This window comes from Canis aureus, chromosome 1, assembly GCF_053574225.1.
Source record: "Canis aureus isolate CA01 chromosome 1, VMU_Caureus_v.1.0, whole genome shotgun sequence".
NCBI lineage: Eukaryota > Metazoa > Chordata > Mammalia > Carnivora > Canidae > Canis > Canis aureus.
The window spans coordinates 74,502,543-74,530,248 of record NC_135611.1 but is presented as its reverse complement, the minus strand read 5'-3'; the positions used below and the strand labels follow the sequence as shown (position 1 = coordinate 74,530,248).

General features: G+C 40.3%; 1 protein-coding gene and 1 long non-coding RNA gene across 9 annotated transcripts in view; one reads left to right on the top strand and one right to left on the bottom strand.

Annotated features, from left to right (window-relative positions):
• The window catches only part of AGTPBP1 (ATP/GTP binding carboxypeptidase 1), a 174,851-nt gene extending 149,328 nt beyond the window's left edge, over nt 1–25,523 (bottom strand). For all 4 annotated transcript variants that reach the window (XM_077904934.1, XM_077904928.1, XM_077904937.1 and 1 more), the window contains exon 1: nt 25,321–25,523. The gene's annotated coding sequence lies outside the window, so the exon portion shown is untranslated. The remainder of the gene's footprint in view (nt 1–25,320) is intronic.
• A 241-nt stretch (nt 25,524–25,764) lies between these two features.
• Nucleotides 25,765–27,706, top strand: part of LOC144318086 (uncharacterized) — an 84,210-nt gene continuing 82,268 nt past the window's right edge. For all 5 annotated transcript variants that reach the window (XR_013383947.1, XR_013383944.1, XR_013383942.1 and 2 more), the window contains exon 1: nt 25,765–26,257. This is a non-coding gene — a long non-coding RNA (uncharacterized LOC144318086). The remainder of the gene's footprint in view (nt 26,258–27,706) is intronic.

The window sequence follows — 27,706 nt, the reverse complement described above, 5'->3', positions numbered from 1 at the left end:
GGCATCCCCAACCAATGTTTCAAAGACTTGCTTTGAGAAACTTTTATTACACAAATGAGCAAAAAAAGTCTTCATTTTTAAAATTCTAACAATACGCTAGATATAGTATACTGGTACACAATACCTATCCCAATTTCCATTTAGTGTGCTGTCCTGTACTACGAGAAAAAAAAGAAAATTTCCCAGACACCCCTGCAGCTATAGTTCCAGCTGTGACTTAAATCCACCAATTTCAATCTCATCATTTGGGAGAGATTTAAAAGACTAAAAGGCTGCCGGATTCCACCGGCAAGCACAGACACATTCAGTTCCTGGAAACCAATGCAATCAGAGGTCCCAGAATCTAGTCCAGGGTTTCTCAGAAGCTGATGCTAGAATTCTTTAAGAGCTCACGACTGGGGTGAATGTTTTTTTTCTTTTTTACTTTTGTGCACAAGCAATGGCAGCATTCACAGTAACTAATGAGACTGTGTTAGACATTAGCCATACGTTGACAGTGTACAGTAGAACCATGTTCACTTGGTCAGAGTGTGCCTTCATAGGTTGAGGCTGCATGGCACGGGGGAGGATGGTAGGCTGATGAACTCTAGCTTCTGCTTTTCAAGTTACCTCTCCTAATCCGGTATGATTAGTAACAAAGAATTGTATCTTGTGAATCATTTCACTAAAGGAGCACAACTGGAGACATACACACAAAACCCCATCTTTACTACTTATCAGAGGCGTCTGGGTGGCTCAGTCGGTTAAGCATCTGCTTTTGGCTCAGGTCATGATACTGGGGTCCCAGGACTGAGCCCCACATCAGGCAGGGAAGCCTGTTTCTCCCTCTCCCTGCCCTCCACCGCTCGTGTGCATGCACGCGTGATCTCAAATAGATCTAAAATAAATAAATAAAATCTTAAAAAAGAAGAGAAAAGAAAAAAGAAAAGAAAGAAAGGAAAAGAAAAGAAAAGAAAACAAAACAAAACAAAACTCCTTATCAGTAGGCCGATACAGGAGCTGGTAATCCTAGTTGTTGTACTCTATCTTACGTGGGCTGTGGAAAACAACTGTGCAACATGGCTCCAGCAATATTCAGAAGGTATGGAACTATAAAGTATGGTCATCTGACAAGTTAAAGATACTACTGGAATCTCAAACATGATAAACCTTTAGTTTTAAAAAATTTACATACAATGAAAAGGCTGAGGTAACAACTAAGGTAGTAGAAGAACTTACTGACCAGAAAAGGGAAAGCCACCCACTGAGACCCTAATGAGGCCAGAATGTAAAAGTATGCCTAAGTAAAAGTATGCTGAAGTAAAACGCTTGTACGAGATATCTTAAGAGACATGTTTAAAGTTCTACAGTACACTAACAGTAACTAACAATAACACACTGACATGTTTTAAATACCCACATAATAAAGAGAAAAATAAGTTTCTCTATCTAAACTGAAGAGTCGGGATCCCTGGGTGGCGCAGCGGTTTAGCGCCTGCCTTTGGCCCAGGGCGCGATCCTGGAGACCCGGGATCGAATCCCACGTCGGGCTCCCAGTGCATGGAGCCTGCTTTCCCTCTGCCTATGTTTCTGCCTCTCTCTCTCTCTCTCTGTATGACTATCATAAATAAATAAAAGTTAAAAAAATAAAAAAAATAAAAATAAAAATAAAAAAAATAAACTGAAGAGTCAATAGAGATCACCAACTATAATATTAAGGTCATATTCCATATATACTAGGTATTTATGAATATTGTAAGATTTGAAAATGGTGAAATCAAGAAAACTTTTTTTGCTAGAGTGCTGCCCAAAGCCAGCAAAGGACAGGATATTTTATGTTTTGTCCTCCTATCTAGAAACAAAGCTCTGTCTTTAAGAACACTGTTGACAACTGTTCTGATAATGTCCCATCCAAAGCTGGCTCCATGTGAAGATTCACCACTCTTGTTTAAAAAAAAAAAAAGGCTGACTTGACAATACAGTGTTTTCTTCACAAAGAGGTGCTACAGTCAAAAGCTCTGGGAGATGAAAAAAGTTCCATTTGAAACCACAAAAAAATGATTAACTTTATTACACAAAAACCCATTCACTCAAAATGTTTAAGGAACTGTTACAACCTGAAGAAAGAACATATAAATCTCCCACTATATGCCGAAGTCCAGTGGCTTAGTGGATGAAGAGTTCCCAATAGGCTGAGCTGAAAGGTAAAGTGCAGAGTACTTTCACAAATACAGTATGCTACGTGCTTGGAGAAGGAAGAATGGTTCCTGAAACTAGACAACTTAGCAAACACTTGTCACGTGAAACAAATGAACAACTCTCTGCAAGACCTTAGATAAAATATTTTGGCTTCAAGGGACAAGATTCTTGGGGGAAAATTATGTGACAAAGAAAATCATAAAATTGCTCGTACTGCTGCTTGGGTTTGAGAGTGAAAAATGGTATCTTCAAATCTCAAGTCTTGCTGACCTAGAAGAACAAAATTAAAAAGCAAAAAACAGAATTTTCTCCTTATTTTGAAACACATGTAAGACTGAATGAAGGACCCTTTCTCTGAATCTTCTATGCAGGATGAGAACCTGACTTTGAGGAAGAAGAATCTTACATCTCAAGATGAGACTTACTGATCTGTCCCTAAAAGTTGTGGATATCTAAAAAAGAGTACTGTCCTGAAAAATCAGAGGAAAGTAACAAACACTTGGCTGCAGGTTTTCAATTTCTCACGTAAGAAATATTTTTGTTTTTTAAGAAGCATCAAGAGCAAGGAAGAAATCACCTTATGTCAGTTGAAAATGAAATTTGTGGTTATTTCAAGTTCAACATAGAAAAGAAACTAAAACCAACTTTCATAAGAGAAATAAACTTCTTTTAGTAAATAAACTTCTGAATCATTTGTAACTCCCAGACCTATATTCGAGCCTGATCAAGTTCATCAGTAAAAAAAAAAAAAAGGTTTAGACCAAATTCTGGTATAAATTATGTTTTAGGCTCTATTTTTATTAATATTATTTTGACCTATGCTTTTTAGTAGCTTTGCTATTTGACACTATTTTTTTTTTTTTTTTTAATTAATGAGAGACACAGGGAGAGGCAGAGGGAGAAGCAGGCTCCATGTAGGGAGCCTGATGTGGGACTCAATCCCGGGACTCCAGGATCACGCCCTGGGCCGAAGGGAGGCACTCAACCACTAAGCCACCCAGGTGGCCCAATTTGACAGTTTATGTTTACATTGTAAATAACATTAACTAGCAAAAAGACAGAAAAACAGACCAACAGAATATACACTGAAGTCTATATATAAATGCACACATCTATGATCAGCTAATTTTTGGCAAGGGACCAAATCCACTCAATGAAGAAAAAATTGCAGCATACCTCAGAGATATTGCAGGTTCAGTTACAGACCACTGTAATAGTCTGTAGCAATTGTAGCATATACTACAATAAGGCAAGTCAAACAAGTTTTTTAGTTTCCAGTGCATATAAAAGTTGTGTCTACACTATACAGATAGTCTATTACATGTGTATTAGCAAATGTCTAAAAAAACAATGTGTATACCTTAATTAAAAAGTACTTTATTACTAAAAAGTGCTAACCATCACCTAAGTTTTCATCAAGTCATAATCACTGATCAAAGATCACCAAAACAAATAATGAAAAAGTCTGAAATAATGTGAGAATTACCAAAACTCACATGACAAAGTGAGCAAATGCTGTTGGAAAAATGGTGCTTATAGTATTGTAAGGTACAGCACTGCCACAAACCTTTAACTTATAAAAAACACAGTATCTACAAAATGTAATAAAGTGAAGCACAATAAAATGAGGTATGCCTGTAGCCCCTTCTATTGCTGACACAACTGGACTTCCACATGTAAAAGAATATAGTTGGTACTCAAACAATATTATAAAAATTAACTCAAAATGGATCAATGACCCAAATATAACTGCTAAAACTTATTAGAAAAATGTAGGCAAATCTGCATGACCTTGGATTTGGCAACAGATTCACAGTGACAGCAACAAAAGCATAAAGCAACAAAAGAGGGCAGCCCAGGTGGCTCAGCAGTTTAGCGCTGCCTTCAGCCCAGGGCCTGATCCTGGAGACCTGGGATCGAGTCCCACGTCAGGCTCCCTGCATGGAGGAAATACACTCTGGGTGTATTCCAGCTCAGGTCATGATACCACAGTCATGAGACAGAGCCCTGCACCAGGCTCAGCATGGAGTCTGCTTAAGATTCTTTCCCCTCCTTCTCCCTCTGCTCCTCTCTCCCCCTTATCTCTATCTCTAAAATAAATAAATAAAATCTTTAAAAAAAAATAAGAGCACAGGCTTTAATAATAATAATAATAATAATAAATAAATAAATAAATAAATAAATAAATAAAAATTAACAAAGGACTTGAGGGGTACCTGGCTGCCTCAGTCAGTGGAGCACACAACTCTAGATCTTGGGGTTGTGAATTCAAGCCCATGCTGAGTACAGAGATTACTTAAAAATAAATATTCTTTTAAAAACTGAGTAAGGGATCCCTGGGTGGCGCAGCGGTTTGGCGCCTGCCTTTGGCCCAGGGCGCGATCCTGGAGACCCAGGATCGAGTCCCACGTCGGGCTCCCGGTGCATGGAGCCTGCTTCTCCCTCTGCCTGTGTCTCTGCCTCTCTCTCTCTCTCTGATGAGACTATCATAAATAAATAAAAATTAATAAAAAAAATAAAAATAAAAATAAAAATAAAAACTGAGTAAAAGACTTGAATAGTTCTTCAAAGAAAATACTCAAATGATCTACAAGAACATGAAAAGACGCTCAACATCAATTAGTCATTAGACAAAGGCAAATCAAAATCACAGTATTACTTAATACCAACTAGGATGCCTATAATTTTTAAAATGAGTTTTCAAACAAGAGTTGAAAATGTAAACTGAAACTGTCATTCACTGATGGTGGGAACATAAAATGGTGCAACCACTGTAGAAAACAGTTTGGCAGCTTCTCAAAAACCTAAATACAGAATACCTAGCAATTCTACTGCTAAGTATACACCCAAAAGAATTTAAAACAGGGACTTGAACAGCTAATTTTACATTAATATTCACAGAAGCATTAACCACAAAAGCCAAATGTAGAAACAATCCAAGCGTCTATAACAGATGAACAGACAAAATGTGGTATGTAATACATACAATGGAATATTATTCAGCCATAAAAAGGAATGAAGTTCTGATACATGCTATTAACATGAACCATGAAAACATTGTTAAGTGAAATAAGCCTGAAACAAAGTAACAAATATTATATGCTTCTACCTATATGAAATATCTAGAATAGGCAAATTCATAGAGATAAAAGTAGATTAGAAATTACCAGGGGCTGGAGGGCAAAAGGAAATAGTCATAGTCTATTAATAATTACAAAGTGTCTGGGATCCCTGGGTGGCGCAGCGGTTTGGCGCCTGCCTTTGGCCCAGGGCACGGTCCTGGAGACCCAGGATCGAATCCCACATCGGGCTCCCGGTGCATGGAGCCTGCTTCTCCCTCTGCCTGTGTCTCTGCCTCTCTCTCTCACTGTGTGACTATCATTCATAAATAAATAAATAAATAAATAAATAAATAAATAAATAAATAATTTTTTAAAAAATTACAAAGTGTCTGTTTGCAGTGACAAAAAATTTTGGAAATACTGGTGATGACTATACAACTTTGTGAATGTAATTAATGTCACTGAATCAAAAGCATAAAAATGGTTAAAAGGACAAGTTTTATGTTAGGTATGTTTTACCACAATAAATGATTTTTATTTTTTTTTTAATAAATCTATTTTTTATTGGTGTTCAATTTACCAACATACAGAATAACACCCAGTGATCATCCCGTCAAGTGCCCCCCTCAGTGCCCTGCACCCATTCACCCCCACCCCCTGCCCTCCTCCCCTTCCACTGGAAACAAGGTATACACCCAGAGTGTATTTCCCAGGTGTTGAACGGTTTTTATTGATTTTACGGGGGGATCTCTCTATCTCCTGGATCTGAATGCCTGTTTCCCTTCCCAGATTAGGAAAGTTTTCAGCTATGATTTGTTCAAATACATATTCTGCACCTCTGTCCCTTTCGGCGCCCCTGGGAACCCCAATTAAACGTAGGTTTTTCTTCCTCAGGCTGTCGTTTATTTCCCTTAATCTATCTTCATGGTCTTCTAATTGTCTCTTTTTTCCTCAGTTTCCCTCTTTGCCATCAACTTGTCTTCTATGTCACTCACTGGTTCTTCCACCTCGTTAACCCTCGTCGTTAGGTCTTCTAGTTTGGATTGCATCTCATTCAATTGATTTTTTTTTTTAATTTTTATTTATTCATGATAGGCACACAGTGAGAGAGAGAGAGGCAGAGACACAGGCAGAGGGAGAAGCAGGCTCCATGCACCGGGAGCCTGACGTGGGATTTGATCCCGGATCTCCAGGATCGCGCCCTGGGCCAAAGACAGGTGCCAAACCGCTGCGCCACCCAGGGATCCCTCATTCAATTGATTTTTAATTTCTGCCTGGTTGGATCTAAATTCTGCAGTCATAAAGTCTCTGGAGTCCTTTATGCTTTTTTCTAGAGCCACCAGTAGCTGTATAATAGTGCTTCTGAATTGGCTTTCTGACATTGAATTGTAATCCAGATTTTGTAACTCTGTGGGAGAGAGGACACAATGTTTTTCTGATTCTTTCTTTTGAGGTGAGGTTTTCCTTCTAGTCATTTTGCTCAGTGCAGAGTGGCCAAAAACAAGTTGTACTGGGAAAAGGAGAAAAAGAGAGGAGAGAAAGAAGGAAAGAAAAGAGAAAAAGAAATAAAGGAAGAAAAAGAGAAAGAAAAAGAAAGAAAGGGAAAAAAAGGTGGAGGAAGCAAACAGAAATCAAAAGGAAAAAAAAAAAAAGAACACGGGGGAGTATCTTCTGTTCCTGTATACTTTAAGTCCCTTGACTTCCCCTGGAACTTGTCCGTCTAGTTGGTCTTCTGGGGGAGGGGCCTGTTGTGCTGATTTTCAGGTGTTAGCACTTGGGGGAGCTGCTCTGCCCCCTGCCTGGTGCAGGGCTCAGTGGGGGTTGTTTACCCCGTGAGGCCCCAGGAGGAACAACCGCAGTGACCGGGCCAGCTCTGGAGCCCTGGATTCAGTTCCCGCAGGAACTACAGAGCTCTCGGTCTGCAGGGCCTGGAAGCTCCGGGGGCGGGGCCGCTGATCTGCTCAGATCGGGGCAGGAGCGTCCTTGCTGTCCTGGGCCCTCCTGGCCTCTGCCTATCCCGGGGGGAGGCCGGATCCTGAGCTGTGTCCCGGCGCCCTGTGCTCCGGGGCCTGCCTGCACTGTTGGATTCGCACTCCCTGGTGCAGCGCCCTCCGAGGAGCCGCCGCCCGAGCCCTCCGAGCTGCTCCGGGTCCAGCCTTGCGCGCTGCAGCTCTTTAGGGAGCTCGGTGCACTCTCCCAGGGTGCAGGTGCCTATTAGTGTCCCAGGGAGCCTGAGGGCATCCCCGCCCTCCTGAGGTTCTGCTCTAACTCCCTGCGAGGCCTTTCCGCCTGGGAAGGTTGGTGCAGCTCCTGCTTCTCCGGGACGGGGCTCTCCTGTCCTGGGGACAATCGCCCCGGCCTCAGCCCGGCTCCTCCCCCTCTTCCTACCTTGACAGAAGCGCGAACTCTTCTCACTGTAGCATTCCAGCTGTTCTCTCTTTAAATCTCAGGCCGAATTCGTAGATTTTCAAGATGATTGGAAGGTTATCTAGGTAATTTGGTGGGGACAGGGGATTTGGGGACCCTACTCTTCCGCCATCTTGCCCCTCCAATAAATGATTTTTAGAAATTAGTTTACATTATTTACTTAAATCAAAATCTATCCATTCTATCTTTAAAAATATTGAATCCCATTTTAGCTTAAGTCAGTTACTTAGTAGAAATTTATAATCTTCACAATATGAGATTTTTAAAATCATGAAAAGGAAAAAGATTAGTTTCCAGAATGGTAAGCTAAGTTTAACCACCTGTTTGCTACTCAAGTAAGGTTCATTAAAGTCTATTGTGTATTTTAAATAAAGAAAAATAAAACTAACCCTATACATATCATATACCACAAGCCATAATTTACTAATATTTTGTGCAATAAAAACCTGTGGTTAAGACTAAGTGTACTTACATAAAGTAAAAAAATAAAGTGGAAAATTTAAGAAATGGAAAACCTGTTTTTCCTACCCGCATTGCTCACATTAGAGGGTTGTTTTTTTGAGACAGAGAGGGAGAGTGAGAGAGAGAGAGAGAATGTGCATGCACACAGGGGAGAGGCAGATGGAGAGGGAAAAGCAGACTTCCCACTGAGCAGAGAGCCCTATGTGGGATCAATCCCAGGACGCAGGGATCATGACTGAGCTGAAGGCAGACACTTAACGGACTGAGTCACCCAGGTGCCCTCATATTCAAGTTTATATCCTTTATGGGGATAGAGATCGACATGCAACAGCAGACTAATTAAATGTCAAAAATTTAAAAATGCACAGGAAAATACTCTCTTTCAGAAGAGCATTAGCAATCACTACTGGAGTATTATTACATAGACCTAAAATTTCAAGTGCTGCCCCACCAGCTTTGAAGACTCACAGGGCCCCAAAGGCCTAATGTCTCATCACATGTACTCCCATCTAGCAGAAAAGACTCTTCACCCAGCTAGTTCCACCATCAGCTTTATCAGCTACTCTCAGTCCTCAAGCTGTCAGTACACTGCCAGCCCTGAGAATGATTCAAACTAATCACATCCTCCCATGAGGGCAGTCCTTTTGTTACTTCATCCCCTTGTTATTACAAAGCCTGCCTGCCATGGCCACAGGGACTGGTTCACTCTATTCCCAAGTGCAACCTCTCCACAGTTGTGAATATATTACTAATAAACTGTTGTTAATATCATCTGGGCAATGTCTGGTAGGAGACATCTCATACTATTTAAGACAGATCACTCCTTCACCAATGAATTGGTGATCAAAAAACAATCATATCTAAACTTTCTCTTCACACTAATATCATAGCTACAAATGTTCTAATTTTTATTTTCCGGAATTCCCTGAGACCTGAAAATTATTTCATGAACCTTCAGGGCAAAAAGAAAGAGAAAGGCCAGTAGGCAGGGCTGGTGCAGACCATAGCAGGTCCTGATCCACTGTGGCGCTATAGCTAGTAAATATAGCAGAACATTCCTGACCACCACAGCCGCCTGACCACTAGTTTCCTGATTTTATTTTTAATAAGTAAAAATGCAGTGAATTCATCTGTTTATGACACAGTACACAAGAGATGAGTTGTTTCACATCACAGATTACACTTTCAACTCCTTGGAATTTTCGTTTCTTTGGCTAACAGGAGAGACTAGACATGAGAGGCCAGCCATGCTTAGGCAACTGAAATTAGATAAGGGAGCAATGCTGACACCATCCTCGCAGGGATGAGCACAAGGGGACTGTTGGTCATGAACTATTTTCTGGAACTGTTAGGTGGAAACAAAGGGGCACCACTCCTGGAGGCTCGTGCCATGGTGGGCCTCCGTCATCCCCACCACGTAAGACAGCAGCACTTGCAGGTAGTAGCCTTTGGAGTCTTGGTGGAAGCAGTCCTACAGGGGCTTGCCATACTTTCTCTTGAACTTGGGCCTAATTTTCACTACGTCCACTTCACTGTAAGAGACCATGACTCTAATCAGGACTTTATGGGGGCACCTGGTTGGCTCAGTCAGTCAGTAGAGCATGACTCTTGATCTTAGGATAGTAAGTTTGAGCTCCATGTTGGGTGCAGAGATTACTTAAAAACTTTTTTTTAGATTTAATCAGGACTTTATCATGAGTCCCTTTGCCCTTCGTGGAGTCTTACAATTGGTCAGCAAAATACAGGGGCTAGTTCTGAATGTACTGGACCAGGTTCAGGAAGCATTTTCCAGGTCTTTGACCTCCTTCTTGATGCTCTCCAGCATGTCAATAAGAATTCAGGAAAGGGTTATTCAAAGTCTCATTTATGTGCTCTTACCAAGTAAACACATTATTAGAAGAGTTCGCTAGGGACATGTATTTTCAGATTTTCCTAGCTTGCTTTCTTTTGATAGAATGAATTAATTTGTAAAAGAACAAGTGAAAATGACAGTAAATCTTGACTTCTGAGAACTTTTAGAATAGTTTTCATATAACATCTTCAGACTCTAAGGTCCTTGAATGTAAAGCATTAAGCCTCATTTGTCTCGGGGTCCCCCAATGCTTGGAACAGTTCTTAAACATTTTGTTAAAATCTGTGCTCTGGGGCACCTGGGTGGCTCAGCGGTTGAGCACCTGCCTTAGGCTCAGGGCGTTATCCCGTGGTCCCAGATTCTCCCACATCGGGCTCCCTGCATGGAGACTGTTGCTCCCTCTACCTGTGTCTCTCATGAATAAATAAATAAAATCTTTTTAAAAATAAATAAAGTCTGTGCTCTGGACAAATATATTAACTGAATGAACAATGCAGAAATATGACTCAGATGCTGGTACAACAGTGTGGTTAATGGTTAGACGATCTTGCCTAAAAGATCTTGCCTAATGGATCAGTATCAAACTAGACAAATGAGGAGTTCAAACTGTGAAACAATAAGTAAAAGAATCATTTTGGTTTTGAAAATGACATATTTGCATGGAATAAGAGGGAAAATCTTTATTTCAGAAGGGAGTATAAGCTAATATAGCTTGTTCTAGAGAGTAAACAATATTCCAGTGAAATTAAAAATGTTTAATACTGGGCAGCCTGGGTGGCTCAGTGGTTTAGCGCCGCCTTCGGCCCAGGGCGTGATCCTGGAGACCCGGGATCGAGTCCCACATCAGGCTCCCTGTATGGAGCCTGCTTCTCTCTCTGCCTCTCCCTTAGTGTGTGTGTGTGTGTGTGTGTGTGTGTGTGTCTCATGAATAAATAAATAAAATCTTTTTTTAAAAAGTTTAATACTTTATATCCCAACAATTTGACTCCTGAGTTTGTATTTCAGAGATACTCTTCACAGACCCTTAAAGAGATGAAAATGAGAACATTTATCATAATTTTGTTTGTAGTTAAGGACAGGAAACAACATAGGGGCACTACCTCCAACTGAGCAAGAAGGGCCTCTGCTCTGGACCCTGCCCTTTAGAAGTCTTCATGTATCACAAAGAAAAAGTACATTTCTTGAAATATATATATGCACCTTGGTCACTGGCTTGGTACTTAGGGCTAGAATGGCCTGACCTGTAACCGTACATATTTTCTGTTGTAATTCCAGTCTCTTTTCATTGCTGCAGTTGGTCAAAATAACAGTAGTGACCTCATCCATGCATTTGGTCTTGATGGCTATTTCAGTGTTCAAAGCATCACACTCAGCATCAAAATTGGTGCACGTTTTGACCAACCTGTACACACTGAGAGGTGTGCAGTGATTACCCTCTAAGTAGATTTTGCAGAGAATTTCACGAACAGACATTTTGAAAGAAGCCGAGCCAGATGCCGAGAGTTGCAAGCATCCCCAGTTGTGTTGCATGATTTTAAAAGATCAGTGCAGTTCTAGCAATGAAGGTCTAGAAGCAATTTCACAGAACAGAGGTCTCTTCATCATAAAAGAGACAATATCTCCCTTGGTTTCTCAATTTTATGTAGAGGTTTGGGAGTTGTTGCTTAAGGCTCAACCTAGACTCTCTTTCTTTAAATCTCCAAACAATTCTGTAAACCACTTAAAATCTGTGCCAGATAATGTTGCCCCTCATCTTCAAATTCACCCATTTTGCCTGCTCTGTGAAAATGAATTTGTGCCCTTAAAATACTAATTTCTTTGCCAGCTGGCAAGATACTAAGCTTTATCAAGAGGGCACTGGAAAGACAGTGCAAAGGAAAAAGATTTTACTTCCAGTGTATTCACTTGGCTTCGGCAGGCAAGGCTTCTCTGGGACCCATTCCTGCAACAAGGATGGCTTCAATAGCACCAGGCTCCTGCTGTGCATGCAGCTTCCCCAACAGGAGTCTAAGTTGTTTTGTAGCAGGGTACTTCTGGTGAGACCTCTGCCTATGAACAGCTTTCTCTGGTACCCTAGAGGGCAAACATTCAGCAAATTCCACTACTGTCATACCACACCTACTCACCTTGACCCTGCCCCTGCCAACTTTGACCTTGCCCTATCCAACAACTCTTCAACGAGGGGAGAAGCCCTTCTAACTCAGCCCTAGAAGTAGTGACTGGTTTTCGTATCAGCTATTCCTCTATTCTTCAGAGTTATCTTTATTTCTTGCTGATAAAGCCTCTTACAGTCAATGGATTTTTACATTAATTTTTCCCTGTTAAGTTACCGTGTGGTTTCTATTTCCTGATTGGACCCAGACAGACACATCCCAACAATTCTTTAAACTATTTAATACCCTAAATAAGGTATCTAGAGTGAAATCTGTTCTCTGCAACTCAGACTTTAAAATTAAAGAATTTTGTGGGAAAAAATTATACAATATATTCAGAGATTAGATAAATCTATGACATCAGTTTTTAAATCAGTGATAGTAATTATGCACAGCCAGGGTTAAGAATGGCTTCTGATGATTGAATTCCTAGATCAAGATATTAAATACTTTAATTGTAATATTAACTCCACCTCAGAGTACTATCATTCCTGTTATGCTTAATCACTATTTAAAAATTTAGTCTGCAAGGAGATACCACTTCACACCCACTAGAATGGCTATAATTTAAAAAATACAGACAATAATAAGTGTTAGCAAGGATGTGAGAAACTAGAACTCTTACACATTGCTGATGGGAATATAAAATGGTACAGCTGCCTTGAAAACAATCTAGCAGTTCCTCAAAAGGTTAAACATAAAGTGACCATGTGATTCAGCTATCCCATTTCTAAGTATATACCCAAAGAAATGAAAACTTATATCCACACAAAAATTTGTACACAAATGTTTGTAACAGCATTATTCATAACCAAAAACTGGAAATAACCCAAATGTCTACCAACAGAAGAATGGATAAATAAAATGTGGTATAGCCATATAATGGAATATTATTCAGTGATAAAAAAAAAATAGAGTACTGATATGTGCTAGAAGTTTTCAATCATGAAAAACCACATCATTATATGATTCCATTTATAGGAAACATCCAGATTCTACAGAGACAGAGAGCAGATTAATGGTTATCTAGGACTAGAAGAGAATGGATGGGGAAGGGGAGACACACTAAAAGAATGTGGGGTTTCTTTTTAGAGCTATAAAAATGTTCTAAAATTCACTGTGGTTATCCTTGTTATGTGGGAAACAAAGGCAGAAGGAAATGTAGATGAAATTAAATGTCATGTAGCCCATTGCCAAATACTTGAGATAGGCTGATTGTAACATTCCTCCAGGATTCTGTGAGTCTACTTTAGCATATGAAAGTCCTTTCAGAATTTCCCTTATCTTTATTTCCCCTAATCCCAAAGTATATAAGCAGTTCCCCAGAGCAGCAGGTAGAAGCAGGTAGAAGCGTCAACAGCTCTTTCTGCCTAGGATCCCCGTGCTTTAATAAAACCACCATTTTGCATGAAGAATTCTTTCTTGGCCATCATCTCCAGACCCCACCAACACCAACATTCCAAAAACTACATCAGTTGCACAACTCTGAATTTACTAAAGGGCACTGAATTGCAATATTGTAAAATGAAAATTGTACAGTATGTGAGTTATATATCAATAAAGCTGTTAAAAAAAAAAACAAAAAAAAACTAGTTTACACCAGAACTTTCTAATTCAATCCATCCTTAAATTAGGGTCAGGGGCTTACACCCTCTGTAGTTCAGCACCTGATTCCCATGATAGAATATAATATTCTTTTACACAAAAGTGAAACTACTGACCGACCTGGGTCTTTTATTTATTTATTTATTTATTTATTTATTTATTTATTTATTCAGAGAGAGAGAGACAGAGACACAGGCAGAGGGAGAAGCAGGCTCCATGCAGGGAGCCCGAAGTGGGACTTGATCCCGGGTCTCCAGGATCACACCCTGGGCTGCAGGCGACGCTAAACCACCGTGCCACCAGGGCTGCCCCCAACCTGGGTCTTTAGGAAATTTATTCTAAGTTATTTATCAAACAGAGGCTTAAAAATAATAATAATAACCCTGCTGTGCTGTACATAAAAATCCACAGTACACATTTCCCGAAGTGAGGAAAGGTACTTATATTTGACCTTTATATATTTAAAGATTACCTGAACTAGAATTAAACGTGGGAATTTGACCTTAGCAGGAAATCATGCAAGCAATATCAACCTGGTCAACCTAGCCCACACATAAAGAAAACCAAGTAATTTCTAGCTCAAGAAAAGTAAAAATGTTGGGTTTTCTGGATTTTTTTGGATTCTCCTGATCTTTTCCTCTCAACCAGTGCTACATCTAGAGCCCAGGTAATCAAAACTAAAACTCAGCTCTCACTGGTGTAAGCCTAAAATAAAGCTCATCAGCCAACTCAGTAAGCATGCATACACACACAAGGCATTAAACTTCATAATGTAAGCGGTCCTAATTTTCATTCCCCACATGAGGCATGAAAGAAATTCACAAACACCCTAAAATTAAGATTGCAAATTCTAAATATATAAATACTTCAAATATACACGGTTTTTAGTTTATTTCAAAGCTGCTTAAAAGAAAAAAAAAAGAAAAAGAAAAATGCAAAGAAATATACACTATTCATACCCTAAAGTCCAACCTGAATCTTTTAAATACAATCTGAGGAAGCAATTCCCTTCTGACTTGCTTTGTTTAAACAACTTGGTCCTGTTCCCATTCAACCAAAACTTTTCACTATTGTACTTTAATCTGTTCACAATTGGGCCTCCCTACAAGGTATCATTAGGCAAAAAGCTTCTACTGTTTAAAAACTTCGGGGAAACATTGCTCTAGTCAACAACGATTACCTCTGCTGTTAAAAATTAGACGTCTTGTTGGAGTGAATGTGGACAACTAAGGAAAGACTACAATTAAAGAAGAACTGAGTAGTTGGTTCTACTGTGGGGAATTGGGAAACAAGTACATTGAAGAGGCATCATCTTTGGTCAGCTTTCTCTAATTGTTTCAAGATCTGAAAAGAAGAAATCACTTCTTAAGAACATAAAGAAGCTACTATTGCCCCCCACCAGTCATGTCAATGTGATGGAAAATTTAAGTTTTGATTACTGAATAAGAAACATCCCAAATAATATGACCATACCCTTAGCAACCCTGAAGGAAAAGTGAGAAACTTTAAGAAAAAGAGGTATATAATACCTGCTGTCTAAGACAGAGGAATAACATTCCCAGCAAAAAGTGTATAAAGATGATTTTCATTTAAATTAAGAGGAAAAATATATATGTTGGACACAGTCTGCATATACTAATCTATACATCCATAAACATTAACCTACTCTAAATTACTATTATTAAGGTATGCATTTTCATCCAGTTACCTTATTCAAATAACATTCAATGATTATAGATGAATGAAAACAACACGGGGTTACAGCAAACACAGACCCTTATGCACTCAAAAATCCACATAAAACTTTTTAACTCCCCCAAAATTGAACTATAAATAGCCTACTATTGACCAGAAATCTTACCAATAATGTAAACAGCCAACATACACTCTGTTATATGTATTATATACCATATTCTTACAATAAAGTTACACATATTTTGTGTTATTTTTATTAAATACTGTATTCTTATAACACAGAAGCTAAAGAAAAAAACATTAAAATCATAAGGAACAGAAAATACACTTATAGAACTGTACTGTATTTATCAAAACAAAATATGCAGATAAGTGGACCCACACCTTTCAAACCCATGTTGTTCAGGGGTCAACTGTACTTTATGTCTAGCCCAATCTGCAAACAGGCAAATTTATTCCACCTACATTATTGTGATTAATTTTATCAAAAAAACTGTGGGTAAGACTAAACCTAAAGATTATTATACCTGTTACCTTCCTTTAGCAGGCATCCTCATTAAAAACACAAGTTTGAATAGTTCACACGCTACTGCACAAAGATGTTTCTCCACTTACACAAGGTCCAATTTGTTTTGCTATGTGATGCTTTATTTATACTTCAAATAATAAGGTTTTACTGTTGGGGGAACAGAATCGCACCACACTTCGATCTAACTAAATAATAATAATTTCTTTAATACAATGCTTCCCTCAACTCAGATTCCAACTATTTTTAAACTTAAACAAATGCCAAAATTCCTGTCTATATAGGTGATATTTGAAATTAAAATTCTTACCCTGAAACACATATTTTCATTGCCTCTAACTTATGACTGACCAATTAAAATGGTTTCTTTTGTGTTTTAAGTATCATAGTCAAAGTCAGCTCGAATAAAAATCAGAATATAGAAGATATGAGGGACTCAAAAAGTCATAAGGCATATAAAAAATAAACAGCAAAATAACAAAAGTTCCTCCTTATCAGTAATTACTTTAAATGTAAATGGCTTAAAACCTCCACTCAAAAGGCAGCGATTGGCAGAATGGTTTTAAAAAACATAATCAATAACATACTCTGTACAAGAGATTCATTTAGATATAAAGGCACAAATAGGCTGAAAGTAAAAAGATAGGAAAAGATATTCCTTGCAAATAGTAACCAAAAGCGATAGGGATGGCTATACTAACATCAGACAAATAGACTTTAAATTGGAAAAGATTACAAGAGACAAAGGACACCATTTATTAATAAAAGGTTCAAGAGAGCATGAAGATATAACAATTATAAACATTCACATACCTAATAACAGACCACCAAATATAGTAAGCAAATACTGACAGAATTAAAGGGAAAAATACTTCTACAATAATTGTTGGAGACTTTAATACCCAGTGTCAGTAATGGATAGAACAACCAGACATAAGTTAATAAGGAAATAGAGGATTTGAACAACACTATAAACCAATCAGAGATAACAGACAAATATAAAACATTACCTAACAGCAATATATATGTTCTTCTCAAGTGCACATGAGACATTTTCCATTTTTTAGGCCACAAATTGGGTCTCAACAGATTTTAAAAGATATTATACAAAGTATCTTCACAACAGAATGAAGTTAGAAATAAATGTGAAAAGGAAAACTGGGGGATCCGTGGGTGGCTCAGCGGTTTGGCGCCTGCCTTTGGCCCAGGGCGTGATCCTGGAGTTCCAGGATTGAGTCCCGTCCCACTCCCGGCATGGAGCCTGCTTCTCCCTCCTCCTGTGTCTCTGCCTCTGCCTCTCTCTCTCTCATAAATAAATAAATAAATAAACAAACAAATAAACAAATAAAACTGGAAAATTCACATATTTGTGGAAATTAACATACTCCTTAACAAACAATAGGTCAAAGAAAAGATCACAAGGGAAATGAGACAAATGAAAATAAAACATACCAAAATTTATGGGATGCAGAGAAAGTGGTGCTAGGAGGGAAGTTTACAGCTATAAATACATTTAGAAAATAGAGATCTTGGGATATCTGGGTGGCTCAGTGATTGAGCGTCTTCCTGTCTTCCTTCAGCTCAAGGCATGATCCCAGAGTCCCAGAAGAGAGTCCTGCACTGGGTTCCCCAAGGAGCCTGCTTCTCCCTCTACCTAGATCTCTGCCTCTGCCTCTCTGTCTCTTGTGTCTCTCATGAATAAATAAAAATAAAGTCTAAAAATAATAATAATAATAATCTCAAATCAACAACTTTACAAATTTAGGAACTAGAAAAAGGAGGACACAAAGCTAGCAGAAAGAAGAAAATAATGATTAAAGCAGAGATAAAGAATAGAAAAATAACAGAGAAAATCACAAATCAAAAAAATGGTTCTTCAACAGGCAGCCAGGGTGGCAAAGCAGTTTAGCACCGCCTTCGGCCCAGGGCCTGATCCTGGAGACCCCGGATGGAGTACACATAGGGCTCCCTGTGGGGAGCCTGCTCCTCCCTATGCCTGTGTCTCTGCCCCTCTCTCTCTCTCTCTCTGTGTGTCTCTCATGAATAAATAAAATCTTTTTTAAAAAAATGGCTCTTTAAAAAGATTAATGAAATTAATAAACCTTCGTAAGCTTAAGAAAAAACAAAGATTCAAATTATTAAAATCAGGAAAGCAATGGAAGACCTTACTACTGATTTTACAGAAATACAAAGGATTTAAATGAATACTATGAACAAATGTGCACCAACAAAGTGGGTAAACTACATGAAATTGACAAATTCCTAAAAAACACAAAACATAGCAAAACTAAACAAAACAAAAAAAAAAGAAACAGAAAATCTGAATAGATTCGTAACTATTAAGGAGATTGGAGAAGTAATCAAAAACTTCCCAACAAAGTCCCAGATTTCACTGTCCCACTAGTGAACTGTACAAAACATTTAAACATCAATCCTTCTCAAATTATTCCAAACAACTGAAGGGAACACTTCCTAACTAATTCTAAGGCCAGCACTGCCCTTATATCAAAACCAAAGACAAGAAAAACTACAGAACAATATCCTTTATGAACGTACTGACTCCCAAATCATCAACAAAATAGCAGCAAACCAAATTCAGCAGCATGAATGCAAATCAAGACCATAATGTGATACCTACCACCTCACACCCATTAGAATGATTCTACCCCTGCCCAAAAAAAAGACCAATTATCACAGAAAACAAGTGTTTACAAGGATGTGGAGATATTGGAACCCTCATACCCTGTTGGTGGGAATGTAAAATGGTGCAGCTGCTATAGAAACAGTAGGGTTGTGACTCAAGAACTTAAAAATAGAATTACCATATGACCCAACAATTCCACTTCTGATTATGTATCCGAAAGAACTGAAAGCAGGGTCTCAAAAAAGGATTTGTACACCCATGTACATAGCATTTTCACAATGGCCAAAAGGTAGAAGCACCCCAAGGGTCCACTGACAGATGACTATACAAATGTGGTATATACAAATAGAACATTATTCAGCCCTAAAAGAAGGAAATTCTGACACATGCTACGTGGATGAATCTTGAAGACGATGCTAAATGAAATAGCCACTCACAAAAGGGCAATACCTGATGATTCTATTCATAAAAGGTACTTAAAGCAGTCAAATTCAGAGAGAAAGTAGAACGGTGGTCGCCAAGGGCTACAGGGAAGAAGGAAATGAGCTGTTTAAACAGTACAAAGTTTCGGTTTTGCAAGAAAAAAAAAAATCTAAAGATGGACGTTGTAATGGCCACACAACAATGTGAATGTACTTAATTCTGATAACCTATAACTTAAAAATGTTTAAAATGGTAATTTTTATATTATATATATAGCCATAATTTTAAAAGTTAATTTTTTAAATCAAAATACAAACCAAATACATGAATATAAATCAATATGTTAAGAATTAGGAAAAATAAGTTTCAAATGAAAACATGAATTCAAATTAATAAGATGGAATTAACAAATGAAAAGGTCATTCTCAATAGGCAAAGAAAAAAACCCAGAACCCTTGAGTTGTAGGAAGCTTCCAAGATCCCCTGGGAGTCAAATTCTCTCACTTTGTAATTAATAGAACCTCACCAAGGAGGTTTGCTGTCTTACATTATCCGTCATCACTTCTATCTACATGCAACTAGAAAGTGCCCGTAACAAATTAATCTGGAGAATTCTTGTCAAATATAGTATCCTTTTCAATTCATTAAACGCATCACATGTAGGTAGTGTTCACATTTTTATTACCAGCATTCTATCTAAAATCATTCATAAACCTTATTATCTTTATTCCCCATGTACACCCTTATAATCTTCATAGTCTTAAATCATTTTCCTCCTAAGGTAGGATGTGAGGCAAAGATAGCAAGTGCTGGGTACCTCTCCTTAGGATGGTTGATCCTCAGCATGAATTCGGTGAGAAATGAATAGAGATTAAGAAGGAAAGCTAAAATGTTTATTTTAGCTTAAGAGCTGGGTATCAATTGAGCTTTTCACACTATGTCTTCAATATTTTTGTCTAATATGTAAAACCCCCAAAATTAGTCTTAAACATTTGTGTGGAAATGTACTCCCATATCTTGTTTAGATAGTGTAATTATTACAGATTACTAATACTGTAGTTCCCCTGTATTAGCACCTGACTAAAGCCCTTAAAAAGCTCAATTTTCTGTGAATAACCTTTATTGTGCTTTAAAAAAAATGGGGGCCTTTACTGGGACCCAAAAGTCTGAAGCAAAAACAGACTAATGACTGTCACAACCATGTCCATTCCTTACCAAAGTCTGGTAGGAATCTGCTGACTTATACCAAAAGTCCCTTAAATGTGGTCCATGGGGTCCTGACACCTTTTTAGGGGGTCCACAAGGTCAAAACTATTTTCATAATAACACTAAAATATCATTAACCTTTTTAACTTTATCAGCATTTATACTAATGGTACAAAAGCAGTGATGTATAACATTTCTGGCTCTTAGAACAACTTATGGTACTGGCACCAAACATTAATCATTATATTTTTCACCATCAAGTACCAGTAGCTATTTGAAAAAAAAAAAAAAAAAGCCTTTTTCACTTAAGAATGTCCTTCAAATAGTAAAAATTAATTTTATTGAATCTCAGTCCCTGAGTATACATCTTTTTAAATATTCTATGTGGGGATCCCTGGGTGGCGCAGCGGTTTGGCGCCTGCCTTTGGCCCAGGGCGCGATCCTGGAGACTCGGGATCGAATCCCACGTCGGGCTCCCGGTGCATGGAGCCCGCTTCTCCCTCTGCCTGTGTCTCTGCCTCTCTCTCTCTCTCTCTGTGACTATCATGAATAAATAAATAAAATCTTTAAAAAAAAAAATTTAAATAAATAAATAAATAAATAAATATTCTATGTGACAAAATGGTGAGTACACAGGAAGCATTTCTGGCCACATAAAACGACAATAATTGATGGCTGTCTCAAGGTAAAGTACTTGTGTGATTGAACTGAGGGTTTACACTAGTCTTTTTTTTCATGAAACACCATTTTTCTTGAAAGAACGACTATGGTTATTCAGACTTAGGTGTTCTGGCACAGGTTCGTTCAGAGAACAAAATCTGCTTGGCACTTCTAGGAAACAACTGACAGTCATATTTCTTGCCAATGATAAAATTTGAGCTTTCAAAAGCAAAAATCAGATTTCTGAAAAACTCATAAGTACCATCATGTCAGGAACTGGACAGCTCCCCAATAATTTGTTTCTGATAGGATAACTGGTGATATTAACAAACGTAATTTTTTAATACCATATGAAATGTGTCAACATTTGGAAGATCTGCAGTAACTGAACCAATATTTATAAATGACGGCAACATGATGTTACAAATTCAAGTTATGAATTTTATCTATTCCATAACTGGAATGGATCCAGTTATGTAGGATCCATTCAAAGTTCAGACCAATGGATTTTAATATAACACTATGAAAAAAGCCCACTGATATGATTTCAGATTCCATACTGCAAATGACTAAAAAAAAACAACACATGTTGAGCTGTGATGTAGCACCAAACAAGAAAATCCATTATCATATGAAGAGACTATTAAAATACCCCCCACCCTTTTCCAGCCATTAGCTATGTATGGCAGGATTTCTCCCTCTATAGACTTCAAACCAAAAAACATTGCAACAGACTGAATGCAGCAGCAGACAGAAGAATCCAGATATTTCTATTAAACCAGACATTAGAGATTTACAAAAATGTAAAACAAAACTACTCTTCTCATTGCCTTATTCATTTTGAAAAATACTTATTTTTCAATAAAAATGTGAAAGAGTCCTGAAATCAAAAGCTTGAAAATAACTGATTTAAAGGAGAATTAATATCAGATCCCTGCAAACCAAGAAGTACAAAAATGTACATAAGATCATTAATTTAAGGGGATCCCTGGGTGGCGGAGCGGTTTGGCGCCTGCCTTTGGCCCAGGGCGCGATCCTGGAGACCCGGGATCGAATCCCACATCGGGCTCCCGGTGCATGGAGCCTGCTTCTCCCTCTGCCTATGCCTCTGCCTCTCTCTCTCTGTGACTATCATAAATAAATAAAAAACTTAAAAAAAATAAATAAAAAAAAAAGATCATTAATTTAAAAAAATCTTTCCTAGAAAAATTACAGGAGCTGAAAAGGAATACAATGTCAAATCAAAACCATCCTCACTCTAACACCAATAAAGAAAAAACAAAAGAATGCACAGATGAAAGTGATTTTGTCTGTCCTGAAAACATCATGCAATATCTTGATTAGATAAACTTAAACCTATTAATAGTTTGATAGATAATATTTTTGAAAGCAGCACATGACAAAGAAACATGCAATCACAAAGTCAAAAACAGGTGATTAAAATAGCAGTCACCACCACCATGAGGGAGACAATCCAAGGTTCTGTCATAAGGGACAAACAGGGATACTTCAGCACTTTGCCAGCAGCATCTCAGGGCACCCAGCTCAGGGTCTAGCTGTTCTATTTAAAACTAAATTACATGCTTCCAAGGCAGGATAGTGAGACTAAGCTCTCATTTAGCCCCAAAGGAGCGAATGGGTCACAGGGGAATTATTCTGCAGTAATAATCCTCGATCGACCTAACGTCCTTCTTCAGCTTGCTAGATCCCTTGGAAGAGTGAGGAGGAGCAGTAGTAGCAATATTTACTGAATGATTGATTACTATATGCCAGGCACTGTGGGCTAAGTACTTTATGTGTATTAACTCTTTTAATATTCAAGATCTTAAGGGTACAACCATTCTTACTCCCATTTTTGGAATTGAGAAAACTGAAGCACAAAGAAGATAAAAAAACTTGCCTCAAGCAAAGTCAGGATTCAAATCCAGCTGGGCTGGCTCTGAAGCCCAACTCCCTAGCCACTACATTATAGAACACAGGCACAGTAACCAATAATAATATATAAAATTTAAAATTCCTCATCCAAACAACTTCTGTTGTTCACATCAAAACCCATTCCCTGGGCAGCCTGGGTGGCTCAGCGGTTTAGCGCCCGCCTTCAGCCCGGGGCGTGATCCTGGAGTCCAGGGATCGAGTCCCCCGTGGGCTCCCTGCATGGAGCCTGCTTCTCCCTCTCCCTCTGCCTGTGTCTCTGCCTCTCTCTCTCTCTCTCTCTCTCTCTGTGTCTCTCATGAGTAAATAAATCTTTAAATAAAAAAAAAAAAAAAAAAACATTCCCTAAGGGAAGCTCCCAACTTCCAGAGAGGCCTCTGACAGCTTCATCCATTACTAATGATACACTGTTCAACTTCCAGGTACTGAGCGACCTCAAGCAAGAGTAGTACATTTTGGAAGGTGAATACTGTGGAGATTTATTGAAAACTCCAAAAAGTAGAACCGAATACAAATTAGGTAATTTCAAAAGTCTCAGGTCTCTTTTCCCTCTGCTGTTGAAGATAAAAACCATGATTATATAGGAGTCTAGCTAAACTGTTCCAAAGAGAAAAATAATGCCTCAAATCGATGGGCAAAGCTTTATAAAAACTGCTTCTACAAAAGCTTACGTTACATTAAACACTTAAATGTTTTGCAATGTTGACTAATAACAAGAGGAACTCGTAAGTTCCCTTTCTTTAAAAGTTCGGAGTGAGACTGCAGTTCTAAGTGTAGAAGCAATTAATTCAAGGCAGAAATTGAGGTTATTAAAAATGAACCTATAACTTTATCGTAGAACCTAAGTCAAGCGAGGTGGAGTGGGAAACGGAACAAGTCATATTACAACAAGAAAATAAGGAGTAGATAAGACATCGCTCTCTCACAGAAATTACAGGACCAATCACGACAATTATAGGAAATGCTAATACATCTCCCAGGGTTTTGTTTGGTTTTGATTAGTATTTGGCACATGTTTTGAAATAGGTACCCTTTAAAGAGCCTTAAATAAACTGGCTTTTAGCCTATTGAATTGAAAATATTCCATTACACAACTACAAAAATAACTTCCGAGATTTCTCAGGAAAAGACAAGTTATAGGAACTCAGAGGTTACGGGACGCCTGGGTGGCTCAGCGGTTTGGCGCCTGCCTTCGGCCCAGGGCGTGATCCTGGAGACCCAGGATCCAGTCCCACACTGGGCTCCCTGCGTAGAGCCTGCTTCTCCCTCTGCCAGTGTCTCTGCCTCTTTCTCTGTGTGTGTCTCATGAATAAGTAAATAAAATCTTAAAAAAAAAAAAAAAAAGAATTCAGAGGTTACTAAAGAAAGTGATAACTCGATTTACATAAAGATCACAACACAGGCATCATGTCCTTTCTCACTGCAAATTGTCATGCATTATAATTAAACACTGCTACAATTTTCAACACCTGAAAAAAAGCAAAACACTCACAAAGAATTAACACTGCCCCCCCCAAAAAAAAATCCCGCTAAGTGTTACAACGCATTAAGTCATCAGCAGTGCTGGACCTTCAAGCACTGAACTGAGCAAGCTATATCAAAACAAGAAATGGCCTTTAAATTATCAACATTCACATCGATTATGCTAAGGTGTATAACAACTCCATTCTACAATGGGTAAAACGCCCAGAAATTAACCGATTCAAAATTGCACTGGACAAGAGAGCCTTCGCCGGCACAAGGGAGAAACAAGAACCGTAGAGAAGAGCAAGCCTTTGCGTTGGGATTGCAGGAGTCCTTGAAATACTTGCAATTAGGAACCCGCAACTCAGAAAGGCAGGCTATACGGAAACTCTGCACTGTCATCTAGGGCGATCTGATTCAGGCTCTAATCAAACCCAAAAGGCGACAAGTTGTAAATAGAGAACACACTTCAGGCCAAACGGCCCCCTGAAATGAAGCAGACCTAGCTGGCCAGCGTCGCTGTCACACCCCAGCAGCCCCCGGCAAAGCAGGGCGCACCTGGGGGGGGCGGGTGGCCAGGACCCGGCCCGCCGCCCCTCCGCCCCGTCCGCGCTGCACCGCGGCCACCAGCGCTGCCCGCCCCACAGAAAGGGCAGGGCACAGGGGCCGCCTCTGCCGGAAAACTGCGTCGGGGACCCTCGGCCGGGGCTGAGGCGGGGGCCGCCGCGGGGCCGCGGGTGGGGGCGGGGCGGGGCGTTTTCCAGAAACCAGCCAAAGCCCCACACCATCGGGGGTCTCCCTCCAGCTCCGGTCCACTCCCTCCCCCCCAGACACGCGTTACACAACCTGTCAGGTGCCGGGCGGGAGGGTCCCAGGACGCAGACCGCGGCGGGCCCGGGGTCGCTCCTTCCGGCCTCTCCGGTCGCCGGGACGCCGCGGCCGGGGGCGGGGGGCGGGGGGCGGCGGGCGGCGGGAAAGCCGCAGCCGAGGGGCGGCCGGCCGGGACGCGCAGGCGGCGGCGGGGCGCTCACCGGGTCAGGACCGGGCGCTGGCAGGGACTGGGCAGAGCCGCAGCACCCGACGCGGCGACGGCAGCGCCACCGGCTGCTTTCTGGAGGCACAGCGGATTCCGCGCCGCCCACCGCCCGGTGTTTTCATACAAACCCCGGCGGCAGGCGAGGCTGAGGCGACGGCGACGGCGACGACGGCGGCGGCAGAGGAGGCGGTGGAGCAGGCGGCGGCGGCGGCGGCGGCGGCGGCGGCGGAACCTGCCCGCATCCCGGCAACGTCAACGCGGCGCCCCGCCCACCGCACGCCCGGGCCAGCCAGCCGGCGCGCGCCGGGCAGCAGGCAGGGCGGAGCGCGCGTGCGCGTGGGCCGTGTGGGCACGCGCTGGGGGGAGGGCGGGGCGCGCGCGGGCCTGCGCGGGGATGGGACTCGGGGAGCGTGCGCAGGCGTTAGGCGCTGGGGGTCGGAGGGGGCGCGGGGCGGCGGCGGGAGTCGAGGGCGGTGGGTGGCCCGCGCCGCAGGCCGCGTTCCTCCCCTGGGCGTCAGACGGAACCGAAGCGGTTCGCGGGCGGCTCCCCAGTCTCTGCGCTTCACCTTCCCGTACGGTCCCAGTTTCCCGGCACTGGGCGGGCGCGCACCCCCGCTGCCAGCAGTCCCCCCGCTCTCGGGACGCTGCCAGCCCCCCCGGAGGGGCGGCTCTTAATTCTTCCGCGTGACACCGGGGTCGCCTCAGTCCCTGGGGACCGCGGAAATTTCAGCCTTTTCCTGACCTCAAGGAGCGTCCACAAGAAGAAGCTGGAAGACCGGCAGTTAGCACAGCTGGGCTCCCAGAACACAAGGAAACTGCACCTTATGGCCAGACCTCAATAAGTTAGATGCCTAGAGCTGCGGAGAAAGAAAATAGCATGCTGATTTATTTCCTGCTTTTTCGCAACGTGCCTACGTACAGTCACGAGAATGGTAATGTTTAGCCACTGAGGGCAAAGACCCTTTTTTTTAATCAGAGCCTAAGTATTGTGTCAGATTGAATACTGATAACACCCCCTTCTGTTTTGATTGCACGCAAAGACACTATAATAGATTCTTAATAAATACTCAACATTTACTTTTTTCCAAGATCATGGATCATGTTTGCTACTGTTTAATCTAGCTGCTACGGAGTGTAAAATTATTACCAGATAGAGAAATAAATTGAGAGCTGTGAGATTTTTGTTTTGTTTTCTTATCACCGTGTTTAAACGAAATTAAACAGATGTGAAGGCAATTCAAAAGGTAATCCGAGGTGCATCACACATGCTTCTTGCGGCTTGCTCTTGGCCGATGTCTTTACTAGGAAAAATAAGGGACTGCCATTTCATAAATGCCGTAATTTCCCTGGCTGTGAATACCAAAAGGTAGATTACAGTATTTTAAGTAATTTTCAAAAAAAAGGACCACCCCAAACCACTTAATCTGAAAAGCATATCTGACAACACCTAGGTACCTAAGAATATTCAACCTGTTACAGAAATTAAATATACATAATATACATAAAACTTTATTCACGTATCTTCCTTAATGAATCAACCCGCAATAAAGATAGATATAAAATGTGAATGTATGTGTACATAGAATCTGAATTCCACTTTAGCAAAGCATTGTTAGTGTGGATTGATGGTCAGGACACAGACCTAGAAGATTAAACCAGGCAGCTAGGGAAAAAGCAGAGCCACACCCTGTCTGTCACTCTTTTCCACTATTTTATACAGAACCCTCAGCACAGCTTGTTATGATATATAAAACTAAATATAAATATTTGTGTGATGTAAATCAGAGTCTGATCATATAATAGTATTCATTTAACTCCAATTCCTCAAGTCAGTCTAACCAGTGCCTTGTAGGTATTCAAAAAATGTTTGCTTATTTTAACTCTGGACGAGTCAGACAAAGAAAGATCAACAGTGGAGCCCAGCTGTCTCTTTCTCCTCTTTTGCTGGTTTCCCTGCCTCCATCTGACTCTTGATTTTGGTTCAGGTCATGATCCCTGTGTTGTGAGGTCCAGTCCCACATCAGACTCTGCGAGGTCCAGTCCCACATCAGACTCTGCTCTGGGCGTGGTGCCTCCTTAAGATTCTCTCTCTTCCTCTCCTCTCTCCTTGATGCTCCCTCTCAAAAAAAAAAAAAAAAAAAAAAAAAAAGTCACATACAAAATGCAACAAACATTTTAACAATTATATAGCCATAAGGTTTAGAAAAGCCATGGATCTTCTCAGAGGTCTACAGCCATTTCTATCTAGAACCATAAATATTAGGAGCACAATCTCAGTCATGAAGTTTCTGAAACCTATATAGTCCTCTGAAGTTCTAGGATTGTTATTACTATTCAATATCATCCAACAGTCATCGGTTTATTGAGTACCTCATGTGCCA